The sequence below is a fragment of the Phascolarctos cinereus genome, unplaced genomic scaffold, assembly GCF_003287225.1.
Source record: "Phascolarctos cinereus isolate Bilbo 61053 unplaced genomic scaffold, phaCin_HiC Scaffold_4;HRSCAF=312, whole genome shotgun sequence".
In the NCBI taxonomy this organism is placed as follows: Eukaryota; Metazoa; Chordata; class Mammalia; order Diprotodontia; family Phascolarctidae; genus Phascolarctos; species Phascolarctos cinereus.
The window spans coordinates 423770899-423779766 of NW_027555847.1; the positions used below are offsets into that span (position 1 = coordinate 423770899).

General features: G+C 34.1%; 1 pseudogene; it reads right to left on the reverse strand.

Moving 5' to 3' along the window:
* Positions 1–279: 279 nt before the first annotated feature.
* On the reverse strand, positions 280–874 carry LOC110218002 (golgin subfamily A member 7 pseudogene; annotated as a pseudogene).
* Positions 875–8868: the final 7994 nt, after the last annotated feature.

The window sequence follows — 8868 nt, forward strand, 5'->3', positions numbered from 1 at the left end:
AAAAGCATTCTTCAATTCAGGGGAAATGAAACCAAACCTGGACATGACTTGCTGAAATTAAAAAAAAAAAAACACCTGGTAGAGAGGACAGCATAAGTACTGAGCAGAACCAATAGTCCTGGTGGCAGATATATGGATTTTGGATTGGGCTGATTTACACAGCTCATTTTATTAAACTGTTTTGAATTAAAAAAGTGAAATCCTTCATTATATTTTCTCAGAAATAACTACAAAGATTACAGAGTCCTACACAGTTTAAAGATACAAAGTAGATGCTGAGTGACTAGATGTCACCTCAGGAGCGGAATTTTAGAAAGTTAGTCCTTGGAGTAGAATGGCACCGTGGCTCTGGCAGCAGATACAAAGGAATGATGCTTGGAGAGGAGGTAGGGGACACTCTGCAGTTGGCCGGTGGACAGAAGAGTCCCATTCTGAGATGGACTCTTGTACTCCATGGTTTATCTTCTACTGCTCATGCCTCTGTCTTCATAAATGGTAATTTCAATAACACGAAGTCCTCTCTCAACTGGGTCTGTCAGAAGGAGGCCCTGTGGAGCATAAATCTTCTCATTCCCTTCCTGAATACATTTGGTGGTTTTCTTCAGAACTTTTTCATAATATGTTTCCATGCACAAAAAGATAGTATATGCCGTCAAACAAGCTATAAACAGCCTTCAAGGTAAGATTAGCCCCCAAGCTTCTCTGCTTCTGCATAAAGGTTATTTAGAGTACGAACTGTTTCTTCAAACTGCTGCCGGTCAATTCGGTTCTCCAACTCGGCGGGGAACTTGGTCTGAAACTAGCACTGGGTGCAGTTGCTGTAGTCTCGCTGCATGAAGACCTTGTCGGACACGGGCGCCTGCTGCGGCCTCATGGCGGGCGGGGCCGGGCCAGCCAGCGCTGTGCCTCCTCCTCCTCGGCCCTCCGGGGACTGTCGTACGGTCTCCGTTGATTAGAATTTCTAAGCCTTTCGTGGTTGATTATCATACAAAATTGTTATTACTTTATATATTGTTTTCCTGGTTCTTCTTGCTTTAATATGCATCAGGTCATCTAAGTCTTCGTAGGTCTTTCTGATGCCATCACCTTCATCATTTCTTACAGCACAGCGGTATTCCATTAAAATCATATACCATAACTTGTTAACTCATTCTTCTAATTGATTGGAATCCCTTGAGCTTCCAATTATTTACCAATAGTAAATTCAAGTTTTTGTATAAATAAAACCAATGCAGCCAAAGTTAAAAGGAATTAAAAGGAAAGGAGAAAACTGGGAAAACATTTTATGGCCAATTTCTCTGAAAGAAGGTCTCATTTCTCAAACATATAAAGAAATGGTCCAAACTTATTAAAAAAAAAGCCATTCCTCCATTGATAATTGGTTAGATTATATGAATAGTTAGTATTCAGAAGGAGAAAAAAACAAAGCTATTAGCAGTCATATAAAAATATTCAACATCACTAATAATTGGAGAAATAGAAATTAAATCAACCCTGAGGTTTTATTTTAGACCCATATGGTTAACTAACTTGACAGAAAAGTAAAATGACAAATGTTGAAATGGAGGTGGGAAAATTTGTACACCTCTGAACTGTTGTTGAAGCTGTGAATAAATCCAATATAATCATTCTGGAGAACAGAAACTATGTCCATAGGGCTATGAAACTGTACATACGCTGTGTTTATGCAATGCCATTAGTAAGTTCATATCCCACAGAGATTAAAGACAAAGAAAAGGGCTACTATTTTTTCTATCTCTTCCTGCTAAGCTTTGTTGATAATATGTAAAAATACTAATGACTTCTGTGAGTTAATTTTAAATATTACAACTTTGCTAAAGTTGTTAATTGTTTGAATTTTATTTAGTTGATTCTCAAGAAGTGCTCATGGTGTACCATTATATCATTTGCAAAAAGGTATATTTTGTTTCCTCATTGCCTATTTATTCCTTCAATTTCCTTTATTTTATGCTATAGCTAGTATTTCTAGTATAATATTAAATGATTATAGTGATACTAGAGACACATCCTGGCTTCTTCTCTGATATTATTGGAATAGTTTCTAGCTAATCCAAATTACAGGTAGTGCTTGCTCTTGATTTTAGATGAAGACTACTTATCATCTTCAGAAAAACTTCATTTATTCTTATGCTATCTAGTTGTTGTTGTTTTGTTTTTAGTAACAATATGTGTTGCATTTTGTCAAGAACTTTTTCTGCTTCTATGGATATAATCATATTAGTTTTGTTTTTTGTCATTGATATGATCAATCTTGCTTATAGTTTCCCTAATACTGAAAAACCCCTGTATGCTTGCTATCAATCCAACCCATAGTGTATAAAATCTTTGTGATATATTGCTATAAACTCCTTGTTAGTATTTTGTTTATAATTAGGGAAACTGATCTATAATTCTCTTTGTTTTGTCTTTCCCTGGTTTAATTATAAAAACAATATTTGTATCATAGAATAAAACATTTAGTAGGACCTACTCTATTTTTAAACAGTTTTATATAGCAATAGAATTACTTGTTCTTTAAAAGTTTAGTAGAATTTTCTTGTACATCCCTGATACTATATTTTGTTTTGTTTTGTTTTGTTTTGTTTTTGGTTAGGGAACTCATCTGTGGCTTGTGCAAGTACTGTTATTAATAAAGGGTTATTTAAGTATTTCATTTGCTTGCAATTTATAATTTTTGGTAAAAATCCATCCATTCCATTTAGATCATCAATTTTATTGACGTAAAGTTGGGAAAAAAAATAGCTCCTGATAATAGCTTTAATTTCATCTTCATTGGTTGTTCACCCTTTTCAGTTTTGAAGTTGGTAATTTACTATACTTTTCTAAAGTCATATTAGCCAATAGTCAATATGTTTTGTTATTTTTTCCCATAAGACAGCTGCTAGTGCTATTAATTCAATCTATTTTTAAAATTTTATGAATCTCTCCTTTTATTTTTAAGATTTTAATTTTGAGTTTTAATTGGTGGGTTCAATTTGTTGTTTTTGTCATTTTTAGTTGCATGCCCAATTTGTTGTTCAGCTCTTTCTCTCTTTTATGGATGAAAATATTTAGAGATACAAAATTTTCCCCAAGTATTGCTTTGACTACATCTCAGAAGTTACGGGGTTTTTTTAAACTTTTACTGCATAATTCCAATTGTTTCTCTTTCTTAAATTTTATTAATTTATTTTGATTTATCAACAATCACTTCCATATGCTGTTAAGTTTAAAATTTTTCTTCCCCTTCCTCCCCACCACCCTCCACAAGATGGTGCACAATCTGATATAGCCTATACATTTCCGTTCCTATTAAACATATTTTCACATTAGTGAAGTTGTAAGTAAAAATTAAAACCAATAGGAGGAACCATCAGAAAGAAGAAACAAAACTCAACAGAAAAGAAAAAAAAATGATAGTGATACAACTTTCACAGTTCTTTCTTTGGATGTGGATAGCATTTTTCATCACGAGGCCTCTGGAGATGTCTTAGATACTTGTATTGCTGACAAGGGTTAAGTTTATCAATGTTAGTCATTGCACAAAGTGGCTGTTATTGTGTACAATGTTCTCTTGGTTCTGCTCACTTCACTCAGCATCAGACCATATAAGTCTTTCTAGGTTTTTCTGAAGTTAGCCTGTTCATCATTTCTTATAGCACAATAGCATTCCATTACATTCATATACCACAACTTGTTCAGCCATTCCCCAATTGATGGGCATCCTCTCAGTTTCCAATTCTTTGCCACCACAAAAAGAGCTGCTATGAATATTTTTGTACATGTGGGTCCTTTTCCCATTTGTTTGATCTCTTTGGGATATAGCTCTAGAAGTGCTATTGCTGGGTCAAAGGGTATGCACATTTTTATAGCCCTTTGGACATAGTTCCAAATTGTTCTCCACATGTTTGGATCATCAGTCCTTACCTTTTATAAAATTATTGGATTTTTCTATGATTTATTCTCTCACCTATTCATTTTTTAGGTTTAGATTTTTAAATTTCCAATTCATTTTTAATCTATGCTTAAAAGTCCTGTATTGAAAGTAATTTTATTTCATTATGGTCCAAAAAGGGTCCACTTAATATTTTTACTTTTCTGTATTTGTGAGGATTTTGTGTCCTAATTCATGAGCAGTTTACATGTACAGCTGAAAACAAGGTGTAGTCTTGTATAATCTCATTTGATATTTTCCAGAGGTCTATCATCTCTAACTTTTTCTAAAATTCTATTCATCCTCTTAACTTTTTTCTTGTTTACTTTCTACTTAGATTTTTTTTTATTTTCAGAGGGGTAAATGAAACTCTCCTTCCAGTATAGTTTTACTCTTTGATCCTTTACCTCATTAAGTGTTTCCTTAAATAATTTGAAAATTATGTCATTGGATGCATATATATTCACTAATAATGTTACTGCATTGTCTATGGTATCTTTTAATAAAATATACTTTTCCTGAATGTCTTGTTTAATTAGTTCTACTTTTGGTTTTGATTTGTCTGAGATCATGGTTGCCATTTCTCTGTTTTTGCTTCAGCTGAAGCATAATAGATGGTGCTCTAGCCTCTCATTTTAACATCATGTGTATCTTTCTGTTTCTAGTTTGACTCTTGCATATTGTTGGATTCTGTTTTCTAATCCATTCTGCTATTCTCTTCCATTTTATGGGTAAATTCACTTCATTCACATTCACAGTTATGATTATTAATTTTATGTCCATCCATCTCATTCTCTTTTATTAGTCTTTCTCTTTTTTTGCCCTGTCTGCTCTTCAAATGTGTTTTGTTTTTAACCAGGCTCCCTTTACTCTGTTTGTCACACACCCCATCCTTACTGTTAGTCCATTCCCATACTACTTCACTGTTGGGTAAGAATTTCTACACCCAACTGTGTGTGTATTTATACTCTTCCCTACTTAAACCAGGTCAGATAAGAGTGAAGTTTGAATGTTGCCCTTTTTTTCACCTCATTTAATGCTATGTTGCTAAAAGTCTTCCTTACACACTTCTTTATATTTTTCCCCATTCTTTCTCTTCCTTCCCTCTTCTCCAAGTACATTCCTCTTTCCTTCATTTCTTCTGTTGAGATTATCCCAACATAACAGACACTTACCCATGCCTTTTGTCCAAGTAGTACCCTTCTAATTGCCCTAATGATTATAATGTTCTTAAGAGTTACATCTATCATTTTCCTATATGGGAATGTAAACAGTTTAGCCCCATTGAATAATTGTTAAAATTATTTTCACCTTTTTACCCTTCTACTGAGTCTTTTGTTGGAATTTTAAATTTTCTAATGACCTCTGGTGGTCTCATCAGAAATGCCTGGAAGTGCTCTTTTCAATAAACATCTATTTTTCTCCTGTGGGATTATACTTAGTTTTGTTGGGTAGATTATTTGTAATTGTAATCCTAACTCATTTGCCTTCAAGAAAACCACGTTTTAAGCCCTCTACCCCTATATAGTCATCACTGCTTTGTCTTACACAATAGATTTCTCCTGGCTGTAGCTCCATGTTATTTGCATTCTTTCTTTTTTGACTACTTGCAGTTATTTTCTCAAAGACCTGGAAACTCTGGAATTTGTTTATGATATTGTTGAGATTTTTCTCTTTTGTGATATCTTTAAATAAGTAACTGGTGGATTCTTTCAATTTTTATTTTGTGTTCTGGTTCTAATATCTCTGCATAATTTTCCTTTATAATTTCTTGAAAGTTGATGCCTAGGCACTTTTCTTAGTACTAGCTTTTAAGTAGTCCAATACTTTTAAAAATAGTTCTCCTCAAAATCTTTTCAGTTCAGTTGTTTTTCCTATAAAATATTTCACATTTTCTTCTACATTTTTTCCATCTTTTGACTTTGTTTTATTGGTATCTCTTAGCTTCCCCTGAACAATTTTGATACTTCAGGAGTTTTTTTTTTGTGTTTGTTTTTTCAGTATCTTTTATGCCTTTTTTTATAAAACCATTCATTCTCTTTTCATAATTTTCTGGCATAACTCTCATTTCTTTTCCCAATTTTTCATCTGCAGCTCTTATTCAATTTTTAACATCATTTTTTTCTCTTTTTTAAAAATATTTTTTCTTTAGCTCCCCTAGAAATTCAAATTGGGCTTCTGTCCAACATTCATTTTTTCTTTGAGGATTTATTTGTAATGTTTTCAAGTCATTTTCTTCTTTCCATTACTATAATACATTTTTCAGGTTCTTTTTTTTTTCATTTTCATTTTTGCTGTTTGCTCATTTTTCTAGCCTCCTTCTTGACTTTGGATCTTATATTAAAGTTGGTCTCTTGGGGAAATGAGAGGTCTATCTGATCTCCTCTCTCTTATGTCCTTGTGCTTTGACAGCTCAATCTGAAGACCAATGTATTTTTGTTATGTCAAACGTGGTGTGATCTGGTCACTGTCCTTCTGCTCTGCACTGTGGTCTTTACACCAGCAGGGTCCCTGCTCATAGCCACACTGGAATTATGCCCCAGGATTGGGTTATGGGCAAAATAGCTGGCAAAAGACATCCTACTACCAATGCCAGTACGGGGGGATCTTTTTCTAACCAGTTGTTCTTTCCATTTACTCTTCTTTGCTGCTGCTGCTGCTCCAAAGCCCATATTAAGTGTCACTTTTGTGGCATGCTATAATTCAGACCAACTCATTCTTCAGTATAAATAGACCTGCCTTCCTGTCTTCCTAAGCTGCCCTGGGTGGAAAAATTACTCACTGTGAGTATTTTTTGGCTTTCATGATCAGAATTCTGTATAGTGAGAATTCTGGTTAGTGTTTTCTGTGTTAATTTTGTAGGATAGGTTTTGGGATACGTTTGGAACTTACGACTTGTCATTCTGCCATCTTTGCTTTACCCTGTATTTTCATTTTTTATCAATTATTCTCTGTTTTGTATTTTTTGTATTTATGTACCAGCATTAGATATTTTCTATTTTTGCCAATCACATCTGCCATGAAGGGCATAATTTTTGCTTTCATGATTTGTATTTCTCTTTTAACCATTAAGGAAGATGATGCTGTCTTTCTATGTTCTCTTGGGGTGGTGGGAGACAGGTGCTGATCCTACATCAAGCTAAAGTATCTGCTTTTGTTAGGGATCTATAAGAATGTAGAGGGCCACAGGCTGTTCAAAAGGTCTCACTGATGGGTGAAGGCCCCTCTCGGGTGCTGATCTTTGAGCAAAGGTCACCTGGTTCGGTGCTCCATTGTATGGATCTTTAACAATCTTTAACTCCCCTAGTTATCATATGGTCATTAGCAGTCTATTCTGGGATTGGAGTCAGATAAGTGCACAAGACGTGCATGCACTGTCCTTGACCACAGCATGGGCTATACGTCATTGTAACTTGAGAAAGAGTTCCTGTTATTTTACTATATAAGTAAGTGCTTTGCTAAAAATAAACGGAGTTGCTTCCATCCTGCCTCCCGCCTCATCAATGCGCATTCGAGATAGAAAATCAAGCTGGTCTTGATTCATCAGGTGATTGGGAAATCCTAGGCCCTAGGTAGTCTCTATATCCAAGTGAACTACTTGTGCACAACATGCTTTAATGAGGACTTCAGCAAGACATCTCCCTTCTTTTGCTTACAAGTTCCTCAGTCTGTCTCTGCATAGCCTCCCATGAGATTGACCATATTCTAGAAACAAAAATAACTTGGTACCCAGTCATCATGAATAATTGCCAATGATCAGAAGATACAAGATAGCCTTTCACTTCATCATATAATATCAGGAGCATTAAAAAATTGACCTTAAATATTTTTCAATATCTGCATTTGAATAGAAGTCATTTTCTTAGTAATGTCATATATTTTATGTATTTAAAATATTATTCTAAGAAGGGATTCTTTGGTTTCATCAGATTCCCAGAAAGGCCAAAAACCAGAAAATCCTATGGCTTAGAGAAAGGCTCTCCCAAATGTTGCTCATTGCTACACCCCAATATTTTCCATCATTTTCTGTTTTTACTTCTTCTTCCCCTTTAAAGATGTATCTGAGAACATATTTAAGTGAAAATTACAGAAAGACAATAGAGTTCACAGAGCAATGCTATAAACACTTTCCAGAGTACTTGACAGCAGAGACAGAAGGGGAAGAATTGGAATTAGAATCCAATTTTAGTGAAAACCTGTTTCTTTCTTGTCCTGTTTCTCAGTCCACATTTTTAGCTATAGTAGAAGAAATTTTCTCCCAAGAGAGGGTTAAAAGGAAGAGCCGATACAATTTCAAGTGGGTAGTTAAAAATAAAGTTTCAACTAGGTGCCTAAAAACACTTACATTTTATAATTGCTGCAAAAAGTAGGTTTTTGTTTTATTAGGAGCAAGCGAGTTTCCTTGGTATAAATTATGGGAGAGGAAAACTATTTTGTTTGTGTTTTTTCATATTTTCATGAATTATGTAACCATTAAAATTTCATATCATCTCTGACCTTGCCATTAGTATATTATGATACTGTTTCTTTTAGCTTCATCATGTTGAGAAATCATTAGAAACTAATGAAGTGATAAGATTTCCATGATTCCTCTGGCTAAAGAATTCAGTTATTTAGTGCCTGTCCTGAGGGAAATGGATAGAATAGTATTAAAGTCAATTACCGGTTCTTTTAAATAATTCTGATTAACCTTATTACTAGAAATGACACTATTTTGATGACTCTAAACCAAGAGTTTTCTAAGACAGAACTAAATTACCCCAAACTGCTAGGAATATAAGTGTTAGTCATTGTTAGCTAAAGATATTTCTTATTCAATACTATTTCTACCTGTAATGATTGCAGTCACTTTACAATTTAAATTTTGACATGTTAATTAAAAAAAAAAAAACAAAGCTGTTTTTAAGGTACTCTACCAGCAAATAGAGTATGCT